The sequence below is a fragment of the Palaemon carinicauda genome, chromosome 12 (genome assembly GCF_036898095.1).
Source record: "Palaemon carinicauda isolate YSFRI2023 chromosome 12, ASM3689809v2, whole genome shotgun sequence".
Lineage (NCBI taxonomy): Eukaryota > Metazoa > Arthropoda > Malacostraca > Decapoda > Palaemonidae > Palaemon > Palaemon carinicauda.
Window position 1 is genome coordinate 103,947,547 of NC_090736.1, and position 12,500 is coordinate 103,960,046.

Sequence of the window (12,500 nt, forward strand, 5' to 3'; positions counted from 1 at the left end):
AATATTGTTGTAAGGGTTTAATAACAAATTGTGCTTTTGTTTCATATTTTCTCAATTTCCAGTGTGAGTACTTCTCGAGATGTAGTCGTAATTTGTCATTTTTCATTTGTCCTTATGTGTCATTCCTGTCCTTTATGGCATTTGTGTTCCTTTTATATGAACTTTAAGTTTAATTGTGATGTTTTGTAAAATATTTTTGCATTACTATATTTAAATCTTGTTTGATCGTATTCGCATTCAAATACCTTTATTTTGTATTATTATGGTCCACAGAACCCATCTGCTAAAATGGTAAATTACCCTTCTCGCTCACGACTCTAATAATATTATGGGGGCCCGTCCAGGAGGCTTTTTGCTAAACTTTGTGGGTAGGTAATAATTGACAACCTCATTAGGAATCAGTTGTTTGTTTATGTAGCTGGGGATTCGTTATTCAACCTTGAGTGATATAAACATCCTGAGGTATAGTTAGTTAGATGACTGTTTTTTTGATTGCTAGACCGTAAATTTTTCGGTGACAGAAGTTGGCCACTTCTGTTTCAGTAAACGACTGCCGGTAACCTTGTTATGGTTTTCCCCCCCTCCTCTCATAACCGAGACTCAGTGCCCTGGTTAAAAAGTTAATCTGTCGTACCATTGTAAAAAACTCAATTTCTCTTGAATCATTCGTGACTTTCATGTGCTTATAGTCTTTCCCTGGGTCCTTAGATACCAGTCTCTGGCGTTATTAATTTTCTTCTGTAAAGTGTACTGAATGTTGTTAACGCCTACACATGTGTGTTAAGTTACTGTTCTAATCAAAGTGTAGTAAGTTACGGTTGTTAGCTGAGCGACGGTGCTTCTTTTTTACTTCATTTTGGTTTGAACCGGGAGCAAAATACTTCCAGTGCATCCTTATTCATTCTCATTTTCCCGTATCTAAAAGATTTTGTGTATAAATATTTGTCCAATATGTTACTATTTATGCGTGGTTTATGGTTTTATGCGTGGTCAATGCTTAACTAAGTTCGCTCCAATTTATGAATTTTAAATCTCCAATTCAGGTCTTTATATTGTTCTTGAAGTTTTTTTTTTTTTAATTTCCACAATGGCAAAGTTTGAAACTCAAATGTTTGTGGCGGATCCTTCCTCTGAATTGCATACCCTTACCGATGTTAGGATGTCTGAATTAATGGATGTAGCTAGGCATTTAAACCTTGAGGTACGTTCTAGTATGCATAATTCTGGCATTAGGAAAGTTATAATAAATCACTATATGCGTACTGGAACCTTGGGTGACGAAGCTAGGCAGTATCTTGTTCCAGAAACCCCTTCCCTTACAATTGAACAAAAGCTAGAGTTTGAACGTCTTGTAGTCGAGCGTGAAAAAGCTCGGTTAGCTTTAAGGCAGGAAGAGTTAGCTTTGCAAGCTGCTGAAAAGAGAAGTGAATTTACTCTTAGGGAAGAAAGAGAAAATTTTAAAATGGAGAATGCTAAGTTAGAATTTCAATCTAGTGAAGAAAGAGAAAAGTTTGAAAGGGAGAAAGCTAAATTGGAATTAGAAGCTAGTTTAGCTGTCAAGTTGGAACAAGAGAGGGCTTCAATCAATCTTCTGAATTGCCAAATGGAACAAGTTATCTCCCTTTGACCTGAGTGAAAATATAAAGTTAGCTCCTTTATTCACAGAGTATGATACAGAGGATTATTTTCGGGTATTTGAGGAAACTGCTGATCACCTTAATTGGCCTGCTAAGCAGTGGGTATTGCTCCTTAAATCTAAATTATCAGGTAAAGCTGCTCAGGTTGTTGGGCATCTGGATGATACTAAGGATTATAACCAGGTTAAGAAAGCAATTTTAGATGCATTTTCCATAACAGATTAAGGATATAGAAAAGCTTTTCCGTAACTTTTGTAAATCAAATATCCAAACTTTCCTAGAATTCGCTTCTGATGAGCGTAGAGCTTTCAAGAGATGGCTTAAGTATGCTGAAGTAACTTCTTTTGAAGAACTGATGAATTTAATGGTTCTTGAAGAATTTAAAAGGAAACTTCCCATTAATGTAATGGTCTATATTGAAGATAGACAGGAAAAAGATTTACTAAAGGCTGCTTCCTTGGCTGACACTTATTCCTTAATACATAAGTCTATACCAATAAAAGAGCTGAGGCTTTTGTAAAACCAGTTTCATGAAAATCCCAGCAGATTTCGGATGATAATCCCAAAGGTTCTGATAATCCTAAATGTAGTTATTGTAGGAAAGAAGGACATACTATTTGTAATTGTAAAGACCTTAAATGTAAAGGATCTGATAACTACCGTAATGTTTTTTTGAAACCCAACGTAAAATTTTCAACCTCCAAGAGTAGACCTGTTTCGCAAGTGCAAGCAAATGTACCAGATGTGTTTGATGATTTTAAGTCTGGAGGTATGATAGCCTTGGGGGAGTAAGAACAGAAGTCTAGGGTCACTATATTACGTGACACTGGAACTGCTTTAACTTTGTTGCATAGTAAGGTTTTACCTAATGTTAGAATATCTAACTGGTGAGAAGGTGGCTGTAAGGGATTTTACTGGAATCTCATCCATTCCCCTTGCCAGTGTCTACCGTGATTGTCCACTTGTAAAAGGGAAAGTTGAATCAGGGGTGATTGATACAGAATTGCTAGTAAAAGGAGTTTCATTGCTATCCGGTAATGATTTAGCCGGGATATTAATTATACCAAATTTAATCGTCGTTGATACCCCTGTGGATGATAGGGTAGTTTTGGACAAACCTTTGATGGATGATGAGAAGGTAAATCTTGAACAAACCCCAACTCATATAGTCACTCGGTCCTAAGCAGGAGAAAAGGTAAATAACTTGAAGTACATAGTGATTTCTTAGCTAAGGTAATGTCTATAGATAAACTAATAGCTGCCCAGAGGTCAGATGAATCTTTATCTTGTTTGCATGATAAGGCTGTTGATATAAAATCTTTGATTATATCCCCTTCTTTTTATCATAATAATGGTATCCTAATGCGTTTTTACCGTCCTTCTAACTATTCAAATCTTGATACCTGGAGTGAGAAATGCTAAATTGTTGTTCCTTCTTCAGTACGCACTCATATAATGGAAATTGCACATGATGGACCAGGTGGTCATTTGGGAGGATACAAAACTTACTATAGAATACTTGATAAATTCTATTGGCCTAATTTGAGGAAAGACGTAGGTTTCATAAAGACATATCATGTATGCCAAATATCTAGCAAACCTAACCAAGTAATTCCTAAAGTCCCTTTACAGCTTATATTAGTTCCAAATGAGCCCTTTGAGAAATTAGTAATAGACTGTGTTGGACCCTTGCCCAAGACGAAAGATGGTAAAAATATTCATTAACTTTTATGTGTCCCAGTACTATTTTTTCAGAGGCCATTCTACTTAAGAATATATCTGCCAAAAATATTGCTAAACACCTTTTAAGTTTGTTTACTACTTACGGGATCCCCAAGGATATCCAAACTGATCGTGGTTCTAACTTTACAAGTAAACTCTTTTCAGAAATCCTTAAGGAATTAAATATAAAACATATATCATCTGCATATCATCCAGAATCTCAGAGAGTCCTTGAACGATGGCACCAAACCTTTAAAAGTATGTTAATGAAGTTTTGTTAAAGAGAGCAATCTTGATTGGGATGAAGGAGTAAGGTTTTTGTTGTTTGTTATACATGAGTCCCCCTAGGAATCCCTTGGTGTTTCTCCTTTAGAAATGGTATATGGGAGATTACTAAGAGGATCTCTTGCATTAATTAAAGTGAATGGTTAAAGCCCCCAGACTCCAATCAGACTGTAACTGTTCAACAATATTTGAGTAACTTTAAAGAAACCCTTTCCAAAGTCCTTAAAATAGCCAGTGAAAACTTAAGTATCGCTCAGATTTAAATGAAAAATAGTTATGATAAAAAAACTAAAATTAGGAAGTTCAACCCAGGAGATCTTGTGTTAGCATATTTTCCTATCCCTGGATCCCCATTTTCCTCCAAGCTCTTTGGTCCATATAAAGTAGTTAAAAATGTCAATAACCATACCTATGTGATTGAAACCCCTGATAGAAGGAAATGTACTTAAATTATCCATGCCAATCTGATTAAAAGGTATTATTCCCGGAATACTGAAACTGGTTATGGAGACAAAATTGTAAATGTTAATGTTAAGGTCAAAGACGAGAAACCTGAAGTAAGTGAACCTGAATTCATCTATTCGTGGCGTTTTGTAGATAATTGTGCTGCTCTGAAAGACTCTGAAAACTCATGTCAAAATTTTTCTCCTTTTAAATCAGAAGGACTTCAAAATATTATTTACTCTTACCCAGAACTTTATGGGGAAAATCCAGGTCAGTGTACAGTCCTCACCCATTACATCGAACATCTACTAGGAACTACTCCCATACGACAACACCCTTATTGAATCAGGCCGACAAGAAACTAGTGATGAGAGAAGAGGTGTAATATCTTCTGAGAGCCGGATTAGCAAAACCAAGCAAGTCACCATGGGTTTCTCTCTGTCTATTGGTATCAAAGGAGGATGGCAGCATGCGACTGTGTACAGATTACAGGAGAGTAAATTCTGCTACTATTACCCTTTACCCCGTCTAGATGACCTTATAGACTCTGTGGGCCAAGCAAAGTATGTAGCTAAGATAGATCTCCCAAAGAATATTATCAGGTGAAGTTAACATCTAGAGCCAAGCTTATATCAGCTTTCATAACTCCTTTTGGGTTATTCCAGTATGAACTAATGCCTTTTGGTTTCATAAATGCCCCATCCATATTTCAACACATAATTAACTACACTATTCAGGGTCTAGAGGGAGTAATTGCATATCTAGATGATATATTGGTGATAAGATATTCTTGGGAAGAGCTTCTGAAACTTTTCAATATGCTCTTTGATAGATTAAGAGAAGCCCAGTTAACAATAAATTTATAAAAATGTGTTTTTGGTCAAGCTACAGTTACTTGGGACCTATTGTGGGTAGGGGTAATGTCCGGCCTAAAACTGAAAATGTTAATGAGATTCTTGACTATCCAGAACCTAACACTCAGAATTCCCTTAAAAGATTTCTAGGTAGGGTTTCATATCACAGGAAGTTCTACCGTAATTTTGCTTCAGTAGCTGCCCCTTTACATAGTCTTACCAGCCTAAAAGGAAGTATGAATGGGATGAGAGATGTCAGGCAGCATTTGAACATTTAAAATATTTTTTGAGTAGTGAGCCAGTCTTACAGAGTCCTATTTTTTCTAAACCCTTTTCTTTACAAGAAGACGGTTGCGACAAAGGTGTTGGAGGAGTGTTGCTGCAGGAAATTTAGGTATATATATATATATATATATATATATATCTTTTCTATCTATCTATCTATCTATCCATCTATATATATCTATCTATCTATATATATATATATATATATATATGTATATATATATATATATATATATATATTTTGGGCTCAAGCCATGTCGTCCTGATGGAAGTTCCTATAGGGTAGCTTCCTGGGGTATATTACAACTACGGCGATATTCCCAGAGAATTTACGTTAAGGTACCAGAATTCTAACTCCTGGAGCGAATATCCCTCATGAAAGAGGACGTATTCTTGACACGCCACATGGCAATCTGCACCCCAAACAGAGATTACGTATCGAGGGGTCAATTGGCAAGAAACGAAATCGGGAAAGAAGAAGGGGAAGCCGCTCCCAAGGCTCCCTATTCTCCAGTTTCGTAAGCGTGCCTGGCGCCAATCCTGGCGCCATCTGTATTCCTTTTTGCGTAGCTTAACAACTCGGTGTTTTTTCCTGTGTTTCTCGCAAATCTTGGATTTATTCAGCTTTTCATGGCTTCTCCAACTTTGTCGGCCTCTGATAAGTTGAGTACCATGTCTTTTATGTATAAATGTAGGCTCTTGGTAAATATTTAAGTGATTAATAGGATTAATCTTTGTTACAAGAGCTGTAGCCTACCGGAGGCGTTATGGACGCTGTCGCTCGCTAGGTATGAGTTTTAGTTAGCCAGAGCGACATTCCCGGTTGTTTTGCTTTAATAAATTTTAGCTATTTAGCGTTACATAGGATTTCCTTTCGTGCTTTAGTATTATTTTGGCGAAGTATTCGCCAACTCTGGCCTACGCTAGGCCATGTAGCCTAGTCGTTTGGTCCTAGTACTTCATGCATGATTTTGGTTTTTCCGAGTGTATTAAAATTTTATTGAAGCTTTAGGCTGTTTTTTATACATTTAAGATTATGTTGAATATTTCCAAGATAGTATACGAGTGAGTTTCGGTGATTTAGGTAATCGATTCTCTTGGTGCCTAGGCTAAGTTACTTATGGAGCCTTAGTATACTTTCTCATACTCCCCGGTTGCTGTCTTTTCTTCAGAGAAGGTATGCAATCCCTTTCCTTCTGTTTAAGCCTTGGGCTTATCCCTAAGTGGTTTATCTGAATTAACTTTTGATAAAACTCTACTGGGGTGTTACTGTAACTTCCTGTTCCAGTAAGTCTGGTTTCAGAGAGGGACAGATCACCAGAGTTTTTAGTCTGAGTCTGTGTTTGTCTGGCTTGGGGTAGAGTCTCCCTCGCTGGCCTGACACAGACATAGGAGGCTTAGCCTCCTCAGCTCACTACCGAAGGTTTCTGTACGAGATGATTCCTTCTTTTGTGATCTAGCAGACTAGTCCTTGTTGCTGTTCTCGGGGGAGGATAAGATTCTTTCCCTGGGAGTAGCAACACCTTCCTTTCTTTGGTTCTTTGGGAGCTGGCAAGTATTGCTGGCCTCCCTCCTTGGATCTCCCTTAGGCTAAGATGAGTTTTCTTGGCTGCGGGTGATCCTTCACTAAAGCAAGGTTGGTAGGACCCTCTTTTGTCCCTTGACCCTCTATCTCCGTAATGGCCTAGCCATTACAGTACTGTACGTCATTCTACATCTGGACCTAGGATAGGTTAGGATGTGGAATTGACTCAGTCCCTTGCCGGCCGCAGAGTCTGCACAAGGTCTTCTGCTTTGAGTGCTGCCCGGACCTCCCTTGGTCCCTCATCCATGCCTGCCTGTAGAGCCAGACAGCATTGGTCAGGAAGCCTGAATTAGATTCTCCCCTTCCTTATATGCATTCTTTCGGATTGCCGGGCTTGGAGGTAGTGTACGCTCTTATCCCAGCATCCATTCTGTTTTCTTCTAGTGCTGTACCCGACCCGGCTGCCGGCCTCATAGGCCGGCAGCCGGGCAGTCGTAGTCCTCTGGTTCTTTTGCTGCCGGCCAACATCGGTTGTTTACCTTTGCCGGCCGGCTAATGTCAGCCCTTGTCTGCCGGTCGCTATGAGCAGTGGCCGGCAGCCGGGTACTACCTTGTGTAGTTGCCGGCCGGCAGTTATTGCCAGCCGACATTGGCTGTTGCCGGCCGGCAGTTACAGCCGGCCGGCACATGCATTTGAACCAGCGTTCTGCCGCCTTATAGCTGTTAAGTAGTATACTTTAAAGCTAGTTATGGTGTGTGCTGGCCGGCAAGTGCCGGTCGGCACATAACCTTCTATACTGTACCAGTATTCTTTAGTATAGCATATACTGTAAGAAGAAAACTATAGTATAGTTTTGGTACCGCACTGTGTGTTCTAACACTTTTGTGTTGTCTTGCACAGCCCTTTGCTGTTGCCTTACAGATAAGAAAGTGAGTTCTTTCTTGTCTATTATCCAGGATTTCAAAATCATTGCTTAGGTGTGAGCTACACCTGTTTCCTCTGGAAACTTTTCATTGGTTATTCTAGAAGAGATTAAACATACGATTTTATTATCTGGAAGGCTGCAACAATTGGTTGTGAAGGAAACACAAATGTGTGTCTTTCCTTTCTGAATTGTTATGCTAAACTGTGCATATCCAGTGATACGTAGTTCACTTGATACTCATGGAAATTTCTTCTCTTTACAGGAGGACCCTCCGAAGTGCGTAAGTGTTTTCTGCAACGTCCGCAGTAAGAACCTCTGTGGACATGAGTTTTGTAGGAGGCACGCAGTATGCGCTGTCTCCAAAGGTGATCTCCAGTATTGGGACCCTCAGGTATGTACTGTGTGCACTAACCTGATTACTGAGGCCTTTGATTCCACTAGGACGGTGGAATCAAGGGATATAGCAAGGGAGAAGCTTCGTACCTGGGTAAGGGGCTTCCAGAAGAACACCTCTGGACCTTATCTTGCAAGTGAGAAGATGAGGGCGTATCTTTTCCCTAAGGCATCAGCTGATGCAGTGATTCCTCAGCCTCAAGAGGAGATCCCCCAAGTTCAGACCCAGGTGGATGCTGAAGTCGCGGTCGCTTTGCAAGACATCCAGTTGGATGACAGGATGTCTGATGTGGACGAACGTCTGGAGGAAAACCTCCTGGCAAGAGGCCAGGATGAAGCTCAAGCCCCAGACAGTGTAGAGGAAGAGGCCGACGAGGTGTCGGCTACTCCGGTTCAGATCCCGGACCCTATTCCCTCAACATCGTCCGCTCTCCCAGTAGAGCTGGGACAGGCCCTCTCCTTCATTGTTGGAATGATCCAACAAATGCAGAAGGAGAATCAGGAGAAGGCGGCTGCAGTGGAACTGCGGATGCAGAGCCTTGCAGCATCACATGGGCCCCAGAAAAGGCTCAATGTGAAAGACCTTCCCTTGTGCTCAGATGTTAACCCATGGAGGTATGCTGAGCACATGCCGATGACGACTGGTAAGATCGTCATCTCGGATAAGTTGGGTTCAGTTCCCCTAGAGGAGGTGGAATTCTGGCCCAGCAAGGCGTCATATCCGGACTGTTATGTCCGGCTTAGGAAGGAACCAGCTTCAAAGGAGGAAACAGAGCCAAAGGAGGTCATAGTGATGGACCATGCTAAGGCTCAAGCTTTGCTTTCATCCTCGATGAAAGAGAGGGGCTTCTCTAACTCAAAGGTAGCCGCATTGAACAGGAAGCTCCCTTCCTTTGTGTCCTCGCCTACTAGAGCCTTCCCCTTTTTACAGAAAGGGTTTGTGGCTGTACTAAAAGCAGTCGAGGCCGGCAAGCCTTGCCCCTCCCTGGAGGAGTGTAAACCCTTGTCGCTGGCCCTGCCTATGGACCACAAAGACTGGAAGGACGTCCATCCTACGTTCTCAGTTAGGAAGTTGGAGGCTGATATTGCCGGACGTCAGTTCGGCGAAGACCTCCCTAAGCTGTCTGACTTTCTTTTGTGGAGAGAGCTCGAGACAAAAGAAAGACTGGCTGGCTCAATGTCTCTTCAGACTACTCTTGAGACGATGGCAAGTGACCCCAAGGTCCATGAAATATTCATGGTAGTGGCCAAGACTCATCTGGCCACAGTGACGAAGAATCTTTATAGCTTCGTCAGGGCGAGGAGAGCTTGTAGGGAGTTCGTGTTCACCTCGGCTACGGTGAGGCACGAGCCAAGGAAACTAATCTCCTCCAATATTTGGGGCAAAGACCTTTTCCCTACCGAATTGGTCAAAGAAGTTGTTGATAAGGCCGCCTCGGAGAATAGAAACCTTCTCCAGAAGTGGGGCCTGGCTATCAAAAGAAAGTCTTCCCCGGATGAGGGTCCTCAACCAAAGAGGAAGACTATGAGGACTAGGCTACCGTCTCGGCCAGCCAAGCCTCTTAGACAGCAACAGCAACTGCAATTGCCATTGCCTTCAGTGCCCCAGATGGTGGCATAAACCCCGACCACTTTCCAGTGGGTACCCCAGGCTGTGTCGACACAGTCCACGGCATTCACCCCAACGTTCGAAGGGCAGTCTACTTCCTTTCGAGCAAAGCCTAGAGGAGCAGCCAGAGGCTCGTCTAGGCGCTCCTCAAGGGGAAGGGGATTCAGGGGTGGTCGCGGTCAGGGAGGCAAGACCTCAGGACGGCAGTCCAAGTGAGATGATACCGGTAGGAGGGAGACTTCAGAATTATCGGGATCGGTGGACCTTCGATCCCTGGGCCCACAGCCTAGTCAAGAACGGACTGGGCTGGAGCTGGTACAGCACTCCACCCCCGTGCCCTCGGTTTTTCCAACACTCCACCCCCGTTCTGGAGGAGTACGTTCAAGAACTGTTGGAGAAAAAAGTGATCCGAAGGGTGAAGTCCATTAAATTCCAAGGGAGGCTGTTTTGTGTTCCCAAGAAAGACTCGGAAAAGCTCAGATTCATTCTGGACTTGTCGCCACTCAACAAGTTCATAATGAATTGCAAATTCAAGATGCTAACACTGCAACACATAAGGACCTTACTGCCCAAGAGGGCATTTTCCGTCTCTATAGACTTGTCAGACGCCTATTGGCACGTTCCAATCAACCGTCGACTCTCCCCCTACCTAGGGTTCAAGCTACAATGAAGACTATACGCCTTCAGAGCCATGCCATTCGGGCTAAATATAGCCCCAAGGATTTTCACGAAGCTTGCGAGCGTAGCTCTCAAACAATTACGCCTAAAGGGAATTCAGATATTAGCCTACCTGGACGACTGGCTGGTGTGGGCAGCATCCGAGACAGAATGCTTGCAAGCTTCCCGTCAAGTGATCCAGTTCCTAGAGTATCTAGGCTTCAAGATCAACAGAAAAAAGTCTCGACTTTCTCCATCTCAAAAGTTCCAGTGGTTGGGAATCCACTGGGACCTAATGTCACATCAATTCTCCATCCCGGCGAAGAAAAGGAAGGAGATAGCTGGTTCTGTCAAGAGACTTCTAGATTCCGAAAGGATATCAATACGCGAACAGGAGAGAGTACTGGGTTCTCTCTAGTTTGCTTCGGTAACAGACCCGGTGCTAAGAGCACAGCTAAAGGATGCAACCGGAGTTTAGAGAAGTTATGCATCAAACGCGCGAAGAGATCTGAGAAGACCAGTTCCGCTTCGGCTGCGTACTCTTCTCAGGTCTTGGTCCCAAGCCCGACATCTAAAGAAGTCGGTACTTCTTCAGCCACCTCCCCCGTCGGTGACGATTCACACAGACGCCTAGAAGGAGGGGTGGGGAGGTCACTCTCATCGGAAAAAGGCCAAGGGACCTGGTCCAATCTATTCAAGACCTTTCACATAAACTTTCTAGAAGCTATGGCAGTGCTCCTTACCTTAAAGAAAGTCTCCCCGCATCACTCGATCCACATAAGGTTGATACTGGACAGTGAGGTAATTGTGAGATGCTTGAATCGACAAGGATCAAGGTCACCACCTCTCAACCAGGTGATGTTGGCCATCTTCCGATTGGCGGAAAAGAAGAAGTGGTACTCGTCGGCAGTTCACCTTCAAGGAGTCCGCAATGTGACAGCGGACGCTCTATCCAGGTTCACACCGATAGAGTCGGAATGGTCCCTAGACGCAGGATCGTTCTCCTTCATCTTGAGTCAAGTCCCAGAACTGCAGATAGACCTCTCTGCGACGAAAGACAACAAGAAGTTGCCCCTGTACGTATCCCCGTACAAGGACCCCTTAGCAGAAGCAGTGGACGCGATGTCCCTCGACTGAACAGATCTTCCAGGATTTATCTGTTCCCTCTTCACAACCTTCTGTTGAGGGTCCTCAACAAACTGAGATCCTTCAAGGGGGGTAGCGGGCAATAGTGGCCCACAAGGTGGCCGAACAGCGTGTGGTTCCCCTGGCATTGGAACTACGGTTGAAGTTTCTACCTCTACCAGATCCAGTTCTGACCCAGCTAGTCCAGAAGTCAACTGTGTGCGCTTCATTACAGAAAACCCGGACCCTGCAGCTCATGATTTTCTCTCCCTAGCGGTGAGAAAGCGTTTCGGGATTTCGAAAGCCAGCATAGACTTCCTAGAGGAATATAAGTGCAAATCTACTAGAAGGCAATATGAGTCATCTTGGAGAAAATGGGTGGCCTTTGTCAAGGCAAAGAATCCACAGGCGATCTCGACGGACTTCTGCTTATCTTTCTTCATCCACCTCCATGGTCAAGGGTTGGCAGCTAACACGATTTCAACGTGTAAGTCTGCTTTGACAAGACCCATTCTATATGCCTTCCAGGTCGACCTCGCTAACGAGATCTTTAATAAAGTTACGAAAGCCTGCGCTAGGCTCAGACCTTCAGCACATCCAAAGGCCATTTCATGGTCTTTAGATAAAGTTCTTCATTTCGCTTCTTTGTTGAACAATGAGGAGTGTGCGTTAAAGGATTTGACCCAAAAAGTTATTTTCCTATTTGCACTCGCGTCCGGGGCCAGGGTTAGTGAGATTGTAGCCCTCTCGAGAGAGGAAGGTCGTATTCAGTTCCTAGATGGGGGGAGAACTGAACCTGTTTCTGGATCCTACGTTTCTCGCCAAGAATGAGTTACCCACCAGCAGGTGGGGTCCCTGGAGAATCTGCCCTCTGAAAGAAGATGCATCTCTATGTCCAGTAGAATGCCTAAAGGTCTATCTTCATAGAACTTCAGACTTCCAAGGGGTGGTCAACTATTCAGGGGAGAAACATCAGACTCAAATTTACCACTGAAACAACTCAGGGCGAAAATCATTATTTTATTCGCAGAGCGGATC